Below are 19,245 nucleotides of genomic sequence, written 5' to 3' on the forward strand. Positions count from 1 at the left end.
TTTTCTAATTTTCGTTTTCTATATCAATATATCTGAGTTATATTTGCAAATTTCTTCAGTTACTTTGATAAAATAATTATAGCTGCAGCTGTAAGTGCATTTTAAAAGTATGGTTCACCAAAATAAAATGCCAACTCTCTGGACAAACTGCTGTACAGCCTGTACATACATTTATATATGACTGGTTATAAAATAATTCTTTAAAGAATATGCAAAATCCTTATTTTATTTTACTTAACTTTAATTTCTCTACTGCTGCACATTATAATTCTAGCATGGGTCTTCGAGATAATTTGACAATTGGATCAAGAAGAGCACAAGTAGTTGCACTTGCTCGTAAAATGGTTGGTGGCGGCCTGCCAATGATGCCTCACTTCATCTTTGTAGTCTGCATATGTGATAACTTATAAGCATTCCATTCTTATTTCAAATCACCATTTCCAGTTAGTAATTATAGATTCATATATATTTATCTATTTTTATTATATAAAAATTAAAACTAAATTATTTTATAAGCTTATATATTATATAGTTACTTTTTATCAGCTATTTTGAATAGGTGGTAATCACTAAAAAATTTTTCTTTTCATTATTCTATAAATATGTGACATTATAAATTCTTCTTTTATTCAAAAAAATATTTCATTAATCAATACTCTTAATTAATTGAATTTACTATGAATCATTAAGTATTTTAATTATAAAATAACGGTTAAATACAATTAATATCTATATTAAAATTATAAATAATATAATAATAATTTTCAGTTATAAATATTCAAATTGCATATTATTAACGTCTACTTAAATATATAATCAACAATACTCTTATTATTATTACAGTATTATATATTTTATCTATCTCATAATCTCTTCCACAAATTGTCAAAAAATTCTTCAACCATTTTTAACTTTAGTACAAGATCAAAATTACAATATAGAGCATCATTTAGCAAATAGACCAATATTTATATTTACTTTATAAGTTTGTTTAATACTATTTGTATAAAATAATCTAATGCCATAATACTAAAAAAATAGCTAAATAAATTACATATAACGAACTTTGTTATTATATGACTGTGCAAAAAAAAAAAATTACATATGACGAATTTTGTTTTTATGTGACTGTGCAAAAAAGAAAAATACAATTTACAAATTTAAATATTTACTAAAGCAAATACTTCAATATATATATATAAAATATAGATTGCTAAATCAGTTTTTATTATATTAACATAGAATTTATTACGATATAATTCTTTATTTTAAGAGTTATATAAATTATCTTATAATTAATTATAAAATAAAAATGTATTTATTATTTTAATTATCTAAAAAACTAAAAACACAAAATTTATAATCTTAGTTTCTCTGCACATTGCTTCGGTGTAAATGTAGTTATTAATTATTTTATTAACTTCCACAGTAGGTCTTAGTTAAACTGTTAATGATTTTGATTTAAAAAAAAAAACAAGAACTGTGATTATTGCACTTTTCATATGAACTATGCACTATACCCACAGAATATCAGAGTTCATTTTAAGGGATCAAAATATCCTTTTATAATTAATTTTAAAAGACTAAAGTACTTCTATGGTTAATTTTTAAAATAAAGACTAAAATATTTTTTTATGATTAATTTGAAAAAAGATTAAAATACTCTTATAAGATTATTAATAAAGATTATTTGATTATATCAGAAACCAAACATTTGAATTTAATATTAAAATACTAAAATTTTCTTTTATTTTGTTAATTTAAAAAATAAAACTAAAATATCTTGTTAGGATCTATTTTAAAAAGACTAAAAGATCCTAATTAATAAGATTAATTAAGATCGTTTGATTGTATCATGCAAGGTTGCGAGAACCGGACCGGTCAATAAACCGGTGAGGTCACTGGTTCAATGGTTCACTGGTTCGACCGAGGTTGAACCGGGGTTCAACCGGTTTAATTAAATATTAAATAAAATTATTAAACTTAATAAAATTCAATAATTTATAACTTAATAAAATTTAATATTTTACATAATAAATTATCCATTACTTAAGATTAGAGGTTCACAAACAACTTCAAACATCAAAGTTTATAACTAAACAAAAAATAAAACGTACATAATGACAAACCCATAGTGTTCTACATTCAAAAGATACAATTACTAGCAAATTTTCAACTAATCAAAGGTGCAACTCATCAAAAATCATAATTATCATTAACAGGATCAAAGACAAGGAAAACCACCTGATGAGACAATATGATTAACCTCTTAATACATTAACAGGATCAAATAACATAAGGATATGATTAGGCTTACCAATCTAGAGTACTTGGATTATGAATCATCGGCGAGTGTAGATTTATTACCGTACGTAGATTTATTTGAGTTATAAGCACAATTATGACACAATTTATGTTTGATAAAGCTCCCTTCTGCCATTGATTAATATTTAGACAGTAATGGTTAACAAAGCACCAGGTGCATGTGCATTAGCTGAGATAAGTTTTACTCTTTACAATTAGAAAGTTAGACATTCGTACCTGTTTTAGTGCCAATGCAATTCAGCACTCTGAGGTAACTAAATAGTTTTCCTCAACATCTGCAGTATGGCTTCTGAGTCTCTTATTTCCTGGCTTTCTTGTGATTCATCAAGCCCTTGAAAGAAATCAGCATTAGTGTAAGTTCTAATTCCAGGACCATGTCCTCCACTATTAACCAAACCACTGATCTAATTTCAAGTACAAACTCTTTCAAACCCACCTAGCAGGCTAGCACCTACTACATAAGCAAATCACCAAGGTGGTGATCAACCAAATACCATGAATAAACAGAGTACACCACTTTGTGCATACAGAAATAAACCATGAACAGAATCAAAACATGAACAGAGTAAACAGAATTCACAGGAACATGAACAGAATCAGAATCAGAATCAGAACATGATCAACCAAATACCATGAATAAACAGAATACACCAACGAACATGAACAGAGAGCAACATGTTTTCTGTGATAGAGAAGAACAGGAACAAGAACAGAACCATGAACGGAGGTGGAAGGAAGAGTATTACCGGCGAGCTGGGCGAGGTGGAGAGTTGGGCGATGACGGTGGAGGTGGGGAGCTGGGCGACGGTGATGGAGGAGAGCTCGGCGACGACAGTGGAGGTGGAGAGCTGGGCGACGACGGTGGAGGTGGGAAGCTGGGCGACGGCGATGGAGGAGAGGTGCGACGGTGGAGGTGGCGAGCTGGGGGACTACGATGGAGGACCGGAGCTCTGCGACGGCGATGGAAGAGAGGTGCGACGGCGATGAGTGGCTGTGGCCTGTCGGAGGGTGAGAGGGTGAGAGAAACTGAGTGGCTGAAGAGGGTGAGACGGTGATGAAGAGGCTGAAGAGGGTGAGAGGCTGTGGCTGTGGGTGGCTATGGACACTGTGGGGAAAGGGAACTGGGGAAGAAAGGGGAAAGAAAGGGGGGGTATCAGATTAGGGTTAGTCGCGAGCGTTTTTCTTTTTTTTTTTTTTTAAAAAAATGCCAAAACGACGTCGTTTGGCTTATGAATTCGCAAACCATTGAACCGCAAAAAAACCGGACGGTTCTTCCGGTTCGCCGGTTAACCGCCGGTTCGACCGGTTTTTGGCCGGTTTTTTGCCAGGCGGTTATTAGTGTTACCCGGACCGGTTAGGTGACCGGTTCCTGGTTTTTCCGGTTGAACCGGCCGGTCCGGTCCGGTTTTCAGAACCATGGTATCATGTTAAGGTCGTTTAATTATATTAAAATCTTGAATTGATCTTAGAAAGACTAAAATAAAATACCTTTGTAATTAGTTTGAAAAGATTAAATGGCCTCTTTAAAATTTAGGTTGTTAATCATATTATAAATTTAGAATATGAATTTGATTTAAAGACACTAAAATACCCTCAAAATGATATTTAAAAAACCAAAATAAAAAGGATTCATCATAAAAGATTAACTAAAATAACTTTTTGATGAGTTGAAGTTGTTTAATTGTATTAGAAAGCAGAAGTATATATGACTTTGATTTAATAAGAGTAAAATACTCATTTAGTTAATTTCAAAAAGTTAAATCTAGGATTTGTTTAAAATTATTTGAACACCCTTCAAATATTAAGTTTGATTAGTTGTATTAAAAATTTGATTTTGATTTAAAAAATAAATAAATATAACTTTTTTCTTAATTTAAAAAGATGAAAATATCCTTTAAAGTTATGTTGTTTATTTCGTGCATTCACACAAATATTATTAGTATAACAATCAAAGTACTTTAATATCATAATTATTATTGATTTGAAATTTTAAGGTATGTATAAAGTTTAATGTATCTTGTGCAATTTTTTTAATTTTCGCAAGTCTTTTTAGGCAAAGTCTTTATTCAAATTGGATATCCATCAATCTAAAAACTTTAGATATTATCATCACTTTTTTAAGTAAAATTCAGATTACACTAATCTAACCTAAAAATATATTCCATCGTCCTTAAATCTTCTCATGACTAAAAATCACTATTAAATCAAATTATAATGAAATACTAATGAGTTCTTGGACTCATAGTATAAGCCAAGTAGATGAAGAATTCTCAAAATTATCAATTAAACTGACAACTTTTTTTTAGATCGCTACAAGAAAAATATTGAGTATCATTAGAAAAACAAATAAAATAGTACATGATTTATTGTCGAATTTTGCGTCAGAATTTATTCGATGGGATAAATCTCGTCGGTAATAAATTACCGTCAAATTTATGCATCCAACGGTAATTTGTGTCGGATTTAACAGCGGAATATGGATATCAAGAAAATAAAATCTGTTGTAACTTACCGTAAAAAAATTTTCGACAATAACATTGGCGTTAAAGCATATGGTTTCGTGCCACTTTACCAGCAAATAAGTAGATTAATCTGACGGTAAAAACCGACGAAAATATTTTTCTAATTTTTTTTTGAAAAATGAGCTGGGTTGTTGTCGTCGGTATATTTTGACGGTAATTTCGGCGATAGAATTTCTTTTAATAATTTTTTTCGTCCATCTATAATGTACCCCGATAATTAATAATTAAAATAATGCTTTAAATCTGATATGAAGTATCATATATACAAATTAAAAATTCTTTTCAAGAGCCATGCTCTATTATTCTAAAAATTTGTTTGGTTGTTGAAAAAGCCATGCTCTATTATTCTAAAAATTATTACTTTTACTTTTTTCATATTTTAAACTATAGACAAAGAAGAATATATACATGGATTATGAGCATTTGTTTTCTGATGTTGGGATCTCCTTTTTTGATGTTCAATTTACTTATGGTATATTTTCTGTTCCATCAAACTTTAAAAGCAATCTTGAAAAAAAATTTAAAATGGTCATGATTTAAAAGTTAGTTTCATAATGATCTTAGGCATTCGATTTCCTATATTTGAAATCAAGATTAAACATTAACATAATAAAAGGAGATTTAATCCCACAATCGATGCAACGTGCAAAAAATTATGTTTGTGTATCTGATTTTAATTTTTTGTATTATATTTAGATACATTGGAGATGAGCAACTTCCAGTAAAGTATAGAAAGCTAAACAAAGATGGAGAATTCGTAAAGATGAATGTTGTTACTAAAAAAAAGTGAGTCCAACAGCTAAATATATTATGAAGTTTTTAGTTACTGAAGTAGGTCTCATGTGTTATTATTGTCCTATATTTCTTTATTTAGTTTTTCATTCAAAACATTGTATCATTGGAATGTGTAACTCTCTTGACCTAGGATTCCTCTCTTGAATTAGTGCAGGTAAGAGAGTTTGTTTTCTGCACTCAAACAGGAATGAGGTACTTAAAATCCTTCATGTTTCTTTCCTAATTTTTTCTTTCTTATGCCAAAAAAATAGGTGACTCCTCATTTTATTTAGTTTTTTTTTTTTTTTTAGTTTTCTAGAATTTTTGTTTGTGCTGCAAAACATTTGCAACTTTTGTGATTGTGATTTAGATTATAAGTATGTAATGATACTAATGAAAGTGAAGATCTTGTCTTGGTTGTGAAAGGACTATGTTATTGGTTTCACAAGCATAAGAATAAGAGGAAAAAGGTGGCATAGAAGCAGTTTTAAGGGGAAAAAACAACGAAAAACATAAAAAGGTCATACATATGTATAGTCCATTTTCCTTTCAATTCTTTATGCTACATTTTAATGCGAATTTGTGCATTTTCTTTAAGGCATCGCTAGAGATTGAGGTGACTTCCATTATTTTTCAACTTTTTGTTTTTTTCAAAATTTGTTTCTGCTTAAGTTGAAACAAATTTTTAATATCAAAATTCTGTGTCTCTCTGAGAATTTTATTTTATTATTTGGTAAATAAAATCTCGTGAGAGTTTGTTTTTATTGATTTTTGGCATGATATTGTTATTTATTTTATTTTCATTGATGATGCTAAATTAGCTTTCTATTTGAATTATTGATGCCCTATTTCTTTTTGGGTATTTAACGAAATAAATAATTGTGTTGTTTTTTTTTTTCATTATTTGCTTCGCACTAGAACTCTTAACTCTTGTTTTTCTAACTTTTAAATGATACATTTTTATGTATTTAATTTTAAAAAGTTTATGTGGTAAAAAGTAAAAAATTCTATAAAAATCAATTCAATGTGCTTTCTTTCTAGTAACCGTAAAAGATCTCATCTTTGCATTTTTATCTTCTCCTTTTATATCACTTATTTTTTTATTTTTTCATTTGTTATTATTGTTAATTTTTTATTTTTTCGCATGTTAATGGGTAGGTGAAAAACGTCAAGGTATTGCTGGAGGTTGAGGTGAGTTTCATTATTTTCTAGCTTTTTGTTTTTTCCAAAATTTTATTATACTTAGATGGGAGAAAATTTTTAATTTAAAAATTCTATGTCTCCCTAAGAGTTTTATTTTATTATTTGATAAACAAAATTTTGTGAGAGTTTGCTGTTATTGATTTTTGGTATGGTATTGTTGGTTGATTATGTGTGCAATGAGATGATGAATCTTATAAGTTTAGTTTTTGAGCGTTGTTTTTAACTCTTCTTGGCACATTGTTTTTATGGTTAAATTTTTTATTGTTGTGCTTATTTTGGAGTTAAAACTTACCTTTATGAGAGACAAGTGTTCCTATTTAACAATAACAACTACTTTTTAATAGGAAAGAGATTAGGAATTCTGACAAATGTCATAGGCGTAAAGGATGATGATTTGCTTATGATCTTCACTGGTGGTGGCAATAGCAGCGACGATGCTCTTAGATATGACTCTTCATTTATATTATTCTATTTTTGTTTTTTTTTCTATTTTATAATTTTATGAAAAGACAAATTAGGTAAAAATTGTTATGTGATATTATATGTCAACAAAATTTCTAGAATAATTTTAATTGTGATTAGTTGATTGACTTTTGAGTTGGTTATGGTCATCTAGAGAGATGACCTTCGAACTCTTCTCATCTCTTTGAATGCCATAGCCAATTGAGAAGCCAAATAATTCATTTTGAGTTTGTTTTAAATAAATAAAAAATTTATTGTATTTTGAATTGTGATCAAGTGTATAAAAATAATGAATTATTCACCTGTTTTCTTGGTATTTTTTGTTTGTCATGGTGTTTGAGTTGTCTTGTAGATGAAGAATTCTCTAAAAAAAATAAGGTAAACAATATTTCTTTTTTATTATATTTTATATAAACTATGTTAAATAATCTTTTTTTTGGATTATGTTTTATATAGGTATGCATATTTGTGTATTTTGAACATGATTTTTGAGATTAGAGATACATCTTAAATTTGTATAAAAACTTTGAGTAATTAATTTATCAAATGGAAAAATCTAGGGGCCAGTAACTTTATTAAATTCTGGCCAGCATGTAACCAGTAAAGAAAAGTGAGCTATTGGATGAAATTTCACACCAATCTCACACTATTAAAATCATCATTGATGACTATTTGATGGCTACAAATCACAAAAGTTGTTGCCCCCTAGCATTCCTCTTATCGTATTTCTTTTCAATTCCGGTCTTTTAGAATTTTATATTTTTTCTATTTAAAGAGCTTAAATGTCTTTTTTGTTTTTTTCTCAGTTTTAGTGTATTATTTTAAGTTTTTTTTATAGTGGTGATTTTTGTTTAGAAATACTTTTATCTTTTGCATAATATTTTAATTTTATTAGGTGAAAACTCAGGTACAGTCGATTTCATGTGAAGTTGATAGTTGAGAGTCGTGAGATGATTTGACTGATTTGACTAAATTTTTATCTAACGACTCTCAACTATCAACTTCACGTGAAGTCGACTGCATATGAGTTTCCACCATTTTATTAAAAATTTAAATATTTATTTTATTTTCATTGATGGTGTTAAATTAATTTTTAATCTTTAAATTATTGATCTATTTTTTTAATATTTAATTAAATAAATATTAAATAAAATAAATTTATTTTTTTTATTTTCTAACATTATCGATATATAAAAAAATTGGTGGAAACTCAGGTGCAGTCGACTTTACGTGAAGTTGATAATTGAGAGCCGTTAGATGATTTGACTGATTTGACTGCTTTGACTAAATTTTTATCTAACGGCTCTCAATTATCAACTTCATGTGAAGTCGACTGATTTGACTAAACTTTCATCTAACGGCTCTTAACTATCAACTTCATGTCAAGTCGATTGCACTTGAGTTTTTACAAAAAAAAAATTTCGTAAAAGGAAAAAGGAAAAAGATTACGCTAATTCTGTGAACCTTCCTAGAAGAGATCTCGTGATCGGATGTGTACTTGTTAATTGATGATATCTTGTGATGAACGGTAGTTTCACGCGAGGAAGAGGTGTTGTAACAACCCTAGAAACCAAACAAGCTTTGAATCGAAGAATCAATAATTTTTCTTCGAAAGTTATTCTCATTATTTCATCAAGAACCAACTAATACATGTCCACTCATAAATCACACGTAGGTCGCACGAAAATACTATGATGTCGTATTATCTACGTCAACAATACTAAATATACATTAAAATCGGTTATTAAAGTTAAATATATATTAAAATATAGGAAAATTATCAGGTGTACCGAAGAACACCGGTGTTCTTGTGTTTTATCCGTTGATTTTAATTAATATATATTATATATTTTTTTTATAATTTATATCAACGGTTAAAACAATTGGAACACCGATATTTCCGGTACACCTGATAATCTTTCTAAAATATAAAATATATATTAAAAATAAATTAAATTATACATATATTTATAAAAAATATGTAATAATTAATTCTAATATATAATTAATATTTTTATATCTATGTGTGTTTAGATTAGTAATTGCTTAGTTAAAAAGGCTCGATCGACAAATCTACATCTGGTTAATTAGAATATATTTTGATATTTATTTGCTTGTTCTTTGCAATTTAAATGCCAATTTCTTTTTAGTTTACTACTCTGATTTTTTACCGTAATATTTTGGTTTTATAGCTACCTTTTTTTAATTACAGTAAAAAATTGTGATTATAGAAAATTTATGATCACAGTTTTTTATCAAGACAAAAAAAAATTATGATTACGATTTTTTAAAATAAAATGATCATAAAGTATGTATGGTTACAATTTAAAAAAAAATGGTCCAAAAAAGTCTATAATCACAGTTTTAAAAAATGACTTAAAAATTTATGATCGTAAATTTTAAAAATAACTAAAAAGAATTTATGATCACGATTTTATAAAAAAATGTGATCTAAAAAGATCTATGATCATAATTTTTAGAATAATCTAAAAATATCTATGATTACGGTTTTTGAAGTGAACTAAAAAGACTTATAATTATGGTTTTTCAAAAACTCATTTTATTTTATAAATTAAATTTTATTATTTTAACTTATTAATTATTTAAAGATCATAAATTAATTTTTTAAATGATAATACAGAAGGAAAAAATAAGTAATTTTCTTTTGAGTTGTTGAAAAACAACAGATAGGAGCTACTACATACTTCTGAAAAACACAGAAATAGTAGAAAAGAGAATATGCAAACGTTTGTTGCCGTTAATGTTCGGAACCAACATTTTTTCTAAATTTATCCTTATAAATTATAATATTATAAAGAAACAAATACAAGATTTTACTATTAAATAAGTAAATTAAATAATAAACTATGAGGCTAGTAATACCAGTGGCTGCTATATATGGCTATATGCGATTGTGCATAGCTACCGAATATGGACTTGGGACATTCCACTACGATATTATACTATTAACGGAATCACTCGTCTTGAGCATTATGCTATGTTCTTTTTTTTTTTTTTTAAAATGTGGAGGCTCGAACCAACGAATTTTAGGTGAGTATATAGAAAGATTATATTATTTAAGATATAATTTATTGACGCATTATACTATATTTTTTGTTAGAGTTCTTCTTATCATCAGTTTAATTAAATTTTTAAAAAAAATAATATCAACACATGATATTAAAATTTTATATCTAAAAATTTTAAAATTTGATTTTTAGTAAAAGTAAAAAAAAGGGTATAAGATAATATTATTTTAAAATATAATTATTCATATAATTTTTTATTAATTTAAAATAAAAAAATAATATTATGACCGTTCTAACAGAGGTTTCGTAGAAAGTAGGTTTGTTTAATTTTTACGTTCATATCTGCTTTGTTACTAAGTTGAAAAGTTTTAATTGGTCTCTAAAGAGAATCCTTTTATCTGTTGTTAATTGTTAATCAACACGTGTTAACAATAACAAACAGTTTTTTTCCTCTTAATTTTTTTTTTGTGACTAAATAAAAAAAAAAGAAAAAAAAGAGACAAAACTAAATTAATTGGCTAGGATCATATCTAAATCTATTAGATGTTGAAGTTCACTCCATGGTTGGCTCCAATTCGAGAGAATGTCCGCGACAGAAGCAGCTGCTTTAGCCATACAATCTGCAATACTATTTGCAGTCCTCTGAATTAAAAGAATAGAGACTCTCCAATTTCAATTCATAACCTCCTGTATATATGCTTTGCCAAATCCCATTTCGAAATATCCTTACCAAGCATTCTTTGGTTTACCAAGAAAAGAACTTCTAAACAGTCTGTTTCACAAATAACCTTATGAAATCCACTCTCCCAAGCAAGAAGTAAACCTCTCCAAATTGCATACAATTCAGCAAAAAGAACATTGCACACTTTGACTTTTCCAGTGCAACTTTTCAACCAACATCCATCAGGATTGCGAATGATACAACCAAAACCAGTATAACCAAAAGGAGCAAACCAACTAGCATCACAATTCAATTTAACAGAATGAATTGGAGGTGGAACCCAATGCAAACAAAGTGAAGGAGGAGACAGAGATTGATGCATAGTAAAAATAGTGTGAAACTCCCTTACTGAACTACGAATCAAACTCACCACTTTACTAGTACTCCATGAATCATCTATATTAAATAAGTCATTATTTCTGCTTCTCCAAATCCACCAGATGCTCGAAAAGAAAAGAAAAACATCTCCACTCCTTGCACCTCTGTAGAGCCAATCATGTAAATTCGAATTATCTGAATACAGGCCTAAAAGGTTCCAGACCTCCTTGGCACTAGGGCACTCCCGAAGACAATAAAGAATGGATTCAGAACCATTCTGACACCGATGACAGGTGCTAGATAAAGCTAAACCACGACTCAAACGAAACTCTACCGTAAGAATAGCATTATGAAGACTGAGCCAAATCAAGAACTTGTACTTTTCAAGAAAATGCAGTCGCCATACCCACAACCAATTATCATGCTCATTCCAGTCAAACTTTCTTTTGGCTAGCCAACTGTACCCACTCCTAGCTGAGTAGAGTCTAGAAGATGCCACACCCACGACCAACCCGAACTCTCTCCAGCATTCAAATCCGGATTATAAGCATTCAAATGCTGTTTGACATCTTCTAGAATGATAGAGAAAATATCATGGAGATTCCATTGACCATCTTTCCAAACTTCTCTAATAGTTAAATCAGAGTCAGATATATGTACAAAAGGAACATCTTGAGCAATTGGGCCCTCAATACTCCAATTATCAAACCAAAAAGATTGATCAAGTGACCCAACGCACCAAGAGAAGGCATCCTTAAGAGCACCAAAAGCCTTTGAGATACTCTTCCAAACATGAGAAGCATTGCAAGGGACAGGGCCATCTAAAACTCCCTCATTCCTCAGATACTTCGCCCTCAATAGAGCAACCCAAGGCTTGTCCTGACAATGAAAAAGTTGCCACACCAATTTACCAAGTAAAGATATATTAACACACGCAGGATCTCTAACACCTAGGCCACCAAATTTCTTTGGAGTGATCACGGTGCTCCAATTAACAAGAGAAAGACCTCTACCATCAACTTGACCCTTCCAAAGGAACTGTCTCATTATAGAAGACAATTTATCGCAAACCTAATTTGAAAAAAAAAGATACATGCATATGATAGACAGGAATGGATGCTGCAACAGAATTGATCAGGCAAAGTCTCCCTGCTTTATTTAGAAGCCTTCCTTTCCAATTAGCTAATCTTCCCCTCACCTTTCAATCACCGAATGAAAAGAAGCCCTACTAGTACGGGAATGATTAAGGTTAACTCCAAGATATCTTCCTAAGTCCAAAGCAAAACGTATTGAAGAAACACTAGTAAAAATATCTCTTCTACGAGCAGTAACATCTTTAGAACAAAAAGCTTTAGACTTTTCAAAATTCACTTTCATGCCAGATGCCTTGCAAAAAATGTTAAGAGAATGCATGACCATTTGGACCTGACTCTTTGTAGCGTGACAGAAGAGTAAGAGATCATTTGCAAACATCAAATGAAAAAATTTTGGGCCACCCCTAGTGACAGAAACTGGTTTCCACACACCCTCGACCACCTTATGAGATATATAGCAAACAAGTCTGTCCATACAAAGTACAAATAAGTAAGGAGACATTGGATCGCCCTGTCTAAGCCCCATTCTAGGCGCAAAACTATCCAATCTTTTTCCATTCCACATAATAGAAAGAGATGATGCACGGACACAATTATAATTAAATTAACAGTGATGATAGGAAAACCAAAAGCAATGAGAGTACTCTCCAAAAACCTCCAATCCGCCCTATCATAAGCTTTTTCAAGATCAATTTTAAAAGCAAGAGTACATTTCTTGAATTTTGTGTGCTTCATGAAATTCAGAATTATTACCAGGAGCACCACGACTCGAAATAAAACCTCCTTGTAAATGACTAACAATCTCTGGAAGAAAAGGCCGAAGTCGGTTAGTCAATACTTTAATGATAATTTTATAAACAACATTACACAAGCTAATAGGCCTGCTTCACAAAGGTATATGTTAACAACTAGGGAGTCTGAATTGGGTTTTGAACAAATTACTTAGCATAATTTTTTAAGAATATTTTCTTTTATTAGAAAAAGTAATTATAAATTTAAATAGAAAATACAAGAAATATTCTTTTATCAGCCAATCATTTTTTGAATATTATTTATTTTAAAAAAAATTAACATATTATTCACTTAAAATAAAATGAAAATTTTTGTTTTTCTTAATAAAAATAATTAAAATTTTTTTATACAAATACTTTTATATATACAAATAACAACAAAGCATTATTATCCTCCTCAATGGGTTTGTAAAAAAAGATCAAATAATACTATTAAATCATATCATATAAAAGTTATATAAATTTCTTGGACGTATTTATACATATTTTTATATAGTTATATAAATGTACTCTCTTTTAATGAAATAAAAGTAATTTCTTTTTTAGAAAGACCTATTAAAATATATTTAAAATATTATATAATATTAAGTATATAGTGTATTAATTTTATATTTATTTAATTTGATATTACATTGATTTTATTGTTATGATGATTTAGATTGTATTATTAGTATATAAATAAATATATATTTTTTATTGTACATTCAAATATAATAACATTTGAATATTATATTTACTTTTTGAGTTTTTATCATGAAATTTTACAAAAACAATTCAAACGAGCACTAAAAAATGGTTAATCACCAAATCTTTTTCAATTTTTATTTATTCTCTTAATTATTTGAGTTTGTATATACTATATAGTAATATTTTTATTAAAATTACAAGCGGATATATATAAGTAGTCTCATATACCCCTGAGCTTTCTGCTCTGGTGTGTAAAGCTATCCTTGGAGATAACTACCAGGTAAAAAGATAAATGTATATATACTTAGCAATTACGTACACGTAACGACGGCAATACCAACTCGGGGGACTTATTAAATACAATGGGTAAGGTTACTCATAATAGAATATACTTTATAGATTTGAATATGATGAGAAAATGGAAACAAACCTTTTTGATAGAAATAAGATGGAAAATACAGTGTATCTGCAACAACATTTCAATAATTAAGTCAATTAAATACAATATTATTTATATATTAAAATAATTATAAAAATTAATTATTAATATATTTTTATATAAATATATATAATTTAATTTATTTTAATATATATTTTATATATATTAACAACTGATTTTAATATACACATAATATAATTAAAAAAATATATATTTAAATGATGACATAGATTATTGTTAATTGTTGAAATTTGAATGAACAATTAGTGGCGGTTCGATACCATTATTACTGTTCGAACTTGTTGCAGAAGTTACGAGCTAATTAAGGAGTTTTAGAGATCTAGCTAGCTATATTAAAATGATGAATGTTAGAAAGTCAATAAATTTTGTGATTTGTAGTTATTAAATAGTTATTATTAATATTTTTAATAGTATAATATTATATTTAATGACAAAAAATTATTGATTTTTTTTAGTTAAATACTAATTAGATTTTAATAAAAACACTAACTTCCTAAATTTTTTCTATTAAAATTAAGTTAGAATGCCAATATGCAAAAGTATTCTGATTTTTAAATCATCAGTAATATTTTTAAGTAATGGTAAAACTTTTTTTTATTTATTAAGTTTTTCTTTCTCTCTTTTACATATTTTTTGTGGGATCATTTTTTAGATATTTACCATCTTTAATATATTATTTTTTTTATGATATATTCGTTAGGTTTTATGTGCCAGTAACATAATAGATAATACACTCGTTTAATCAATATAATAAAACAACTATGTTTGTCCAGAACGAGTACAGCGCAGGGAACCTTTACTTTTGTCCATAAAGGTTTATATAATTTTTAAAGCTTTGAAACTTATTAAATGCGGTAACTTAATTAACAGGGTAATATTTTCGAAAAGTATTTGAGAATTATTAAAATTTATTGTTTTTAGTAATTAATTAATTATTAATATTTAAAAAAATTAAAATAAATATATAGTTAAATTATTAAATTAAAAAAATTGAGTTAATAATTAAAAAATAATAAATTTTAATAATTTTTTAATATTTTTTTCTTGTGCACGACGACAGGTGAAAAAAACGAGACTTATATATTTATAATTATTTTTCACGTAAAGAATCATAAAAGGAAAGATTAGAATTTGTTTGGATGTTATTATTTTATTTTTTTTATATGTATAGAATTTGTTTTTGGTAAAATTATTACATAGGAAAGGATATTCTTTTTGAGAAGTTATGATTTCTATAAGTAAAAAAGTATTAAAAATAAAATAAAAATGTTAATATTACTATGTTCAAATATTTATTTTGTTTGTTTTATAGAAGATAATTTTACATTTAAATGTAAACTAAAGAAATTTTACTTTAATTTTTTTCTTTAAAAAAAGATTTTTTATAAAGCTATTTATATGAGTTGTAAAGCGAACGACTTATTTAAACTTATGAATAAATAAATTAGTTATAATTTCCTTTTTGGCCATGAATAAATTTGTTTAAGTTATAGGTTGAATATAATTAACAAATGTGTCATTTAAAGTTAGGCCACAAATTAGATGGGCAATACCGATGACTTGCGATTGGAGATCATAGCGTTCATTGACGACGTAATAACCTTCATTGATCTTTGATAAACTTCAAAAGACACTGGGTGAGTGAACCTACAACCATGCATGCTATGGAATTCAAAGAAGCCATTTAGACCTAATCCAACTTGGCAGAAGACTAGACTCTGTGTGCATGCTATTTTCCTCCTTATGAGCTGTCTGTTGAATTCAACCCTAGACTTAGAATACTACAAGATAGAGGCAGTGGTTAGCGCTATTTTTTTTTAAAATATTCTTTTTTCAAATATTCTTAAGTCTAAACAGTAATTTAGATGGATTCTTTGTTAACTTAAAAGTTTTAGATTTTTTTTTTTCAAGTCTTTTAGCTAACATTACTAAAATCTTTTGCATTTCCGATTAATTTTTGTGACGATTTTTTTTTTCTATAATTAAAAATGGATATAATGAGATTAGTAACAGAAAAATTAGGGTGAGAAATTTTTTCAAATTTTAGTGACGGACAAATTAAAGTTTTTTCTCCTTCACTATATCCTCGCACCAATAGGTGAAAATTTTAGTGACAAAAAAATTAAAGAATTTTATTGAAGTTCCGTCACTAATGAGATGATATTAAACGCTACATTCCTCGTATCATTAGCGATTGATTTTCAAATTTTCTTCTCAACTAATCCTTCATTAATCATGGACAAAATCACCAAATCTCCAAGTAATTTAGTCACAATATTAATCAAGGTTCGGAAAATCGGACCGGTCATCAAACCGCTCTAGCTACTGGTTCACTGGTTTATTTGTCTAATCGGTTCAACCGAAAAAATCGTTTCAGAATAAAATAATAAATAAATTATATATAAACATCATAAAACATAATTATAGTCTAATATAAATCTTAAATATCTTCCAAATTTAAAACATTATATGAAATGCCAACCAAATCCATATGATCTTATCAAAATACAAAGTTAAATAGTGAAAAGAGCAATGGTGCAAACAGCAACAATACAACTAGAAATAATCATTAATCACTCCTAAATTAATTCAAAACAATAGCATGACAATTAATCACCCCTAAATTAATTCAAAATAGCAGCATAACAAAATCACTAATATAATCACAAATCACAAATCACATTCAAAATTCAAAACACTCAGTGCCATAATTCCATAACAAAACAGCAGTATAAGTGCATAACAAGTTAACAACAGCAGCTAAAGTCATGTGTCTTATGGGATTCTTCACTTCTAATATCAGAGTGATGCTTCTCAGTGACACTATCTTCGTTGGTTGAAGTTTGAACTTGATCTGTTTCATGTGCATTTCGGCATTCTTCACTTGTAATATCAGAAGGATGCTTCTCAGTGACACTTGCTTCATTGGCTGAAGTTTGAACTTGATCCACCTCTTGCGTATTTCGGTGTTCTTCACATTTTTTATCAGGGTCATGTTTCTCAATGACACTTGCTTCATTGCTTAAAGCTTGAATTTGATCTCCGTCATCATGCTTCTGCACAGTAGTAGCCATTCCTGTCTTAACATCATTGTTACTATGTTCCTTAGCAAGCTGTTTTTCTCTGCCTGAGGCTCCACTGACGACTCCATTCTCTTCGTCTTCAAGAGTTCTTTGCATAGACTTTAATTGCTCCTGTTGTCTAGCAAACAGTAATTGTATCACTCACATGTTGAATGAAATGTCCGAAGTTGTGTTTTCCTACATAACATCGTTGAACATTAGTGGTCTGAAATTCTAATATCATAATGAAGTAAGATGCAGGTGAAGAAGTTGCATCATGAAGCGAAGGTGTAAATCAGCATGTAAAGTGACTATTATACAGAAGCAATTTATGAATACTACATTCAGAAATTTTTATTGAAATAACAGAGTAAGAGTAGAGTGTATATATAAAAGAAATGTTTAGTAGTGCATATTCTAATCAAGACAACACAATTAACCATCCAGAAATAGAACAATAGAAATAGAACCTTATAATTTTGTGGTCAATTATTGATAGAGGAAGGGTGTATAAATAGAACAATTGTTTTTAAGTAGCAATAACTCTGAAGTTTTCACTAATCAGTAATCACAAATTCCAAACTCAAATAAGTAGCATTACAAAAGACCCAAAAAATCACAAATCACAAATTCAACCTCAAATCCCTGAAAGAGTAACACAGATTCAACTTTCCACTAACCTCAAATCAGTAAATCAGTAATCAGTAAATCAGTAAATCAGCATTGATCAAACTAAATGTATACTAGCTACCTTCAATTTATTTTTGTATTTTGCAACCCCTAGTTCTGTTTTGCAATTTGGCTTCCTTCCACTTGATCACATTAGATGTATTGAATCTAATTGCCAACCCTTCATCCAATGGCATAGCCCCTTTAACTGAAAGCCATAATTTGGTGCAGCCCCACTTGCCCATTGATGTCTCCCACAATTTGGTGCAGAAGGTTGCATATTCAGCTTGACAAAAATGTCAGAGCTTCCATTTCCACCAACCTCAGAAATTCAACCTGAAATCCCTGAAAACAGCAATAAATTGAACAAAAAGTGCAAACTAAGAACGTCTTCATGTTTCTGTATCAACTGAGGAATTAATTTAATTTTAAGATTGTTTTTTTCTTATACTAAACAATAAATAGAAATTGAAGATCGAAGAAGACCGAAGAGGCAAAGAATGAAGAAGACGAGCATAGGAAGTTCAGAGAAGATGAAGACGACGCGTCACTCACCTGGGTTCGATGGAGGGCTACTGGTGTTGAGGACCAGGCGACGATGAAGACGATGAGAGGGCTACTGGTGTTGAGAAGATGAAGACGATGGAGGGCTACTGGGCTGGGAACCAGGCGACGATGGAGGGCTACTGGTGCTGAGGACCAGGCGACGGCGGTGGCGCTGACGACCTGAGACCACGGCGACGATGGAGGGCTACTGGGCGACGATGGAGAGGAACTTCAGAGGGCTAGGGTTGGTTCACTGTGAGACTGAGATGAATGAATGGAGGTGGGGGTGCTTCACGAACGGGTAGGGTAGGTTTTCATTTTTTTTAATTTTTTTAAAAAACAATTAAAAAAACGGCGTCAGAGGAACCGGCCAGTCACCGGTCTGGCCCAACCGGTCGGTTTTCGGCCGGTTCACTGGTTTTCCAGCGATTCTTTTCCAGGCGGTTTCTAGAGGAGGACCAGACCGCTTGCGTCGCCGGTTCGTGGTTAAACCGGTCGAACCGGCCGGTCCGGTCCAATTTTCAGAACCTTGATATTAATAACGATGAAATTCTACGCACCACCCTCTTCCCCAAAGTGTTG

At 29.4% G+C, this 19,245-nt stretch overlaps 2 long non-coding RNA genes across 2 annotated transcripts; both read right to left on the reverse strand.

Annotated features, from left to right (window-relative positions):
* Positions 1-1,983: 1,983 nt before the first annotated feature.
* Positions 1,984-3,624, reverse strand: LOC114924767 (uncharacterized). The gene is made up of 2 exons (XR_003812197.2): positions 3,072-3,624; positions 1,984-2,656 (listed from the first exon to the last, which is right to left on the reverse strand). It is a non-coding gene; the product is annotated as an uncharacterized lncRNA (long non-coding RNA).
* A 13,249-nt stretch (positions 3,625-16,873) lies between these two features.
* LOC112720427 (uncharacterized) lies at positions 16,874-19,245 on the reverse strand. The gene is made up of 3 exons (XR_003162159.3): positions 18,673-19,245; positions 18,200-18,462; positions 16,874-17,646 (listed from the first exon to the last, which is right to left on the reverse strand). It is a non-coding gene; the product is annotated as an uncharacterized lncRNA (long non-coding RNA).

Source organism: Arachis hypogaea, chromosome 11 (assembly GCF_003086295.3).
Source record: "Arachis hypogaea cultivar Tifrunner chromosome 11, arahy.Tifrunner.gnm2.J5K5, whole genome shotgun sequence".
Classification (NCBI taxonomy): Eukaryota; Viridiplantae; Streptophyta; class Magnoliopsida; order Fabales; family Fabaceae; genus Arachis; species Arachis hypogaea.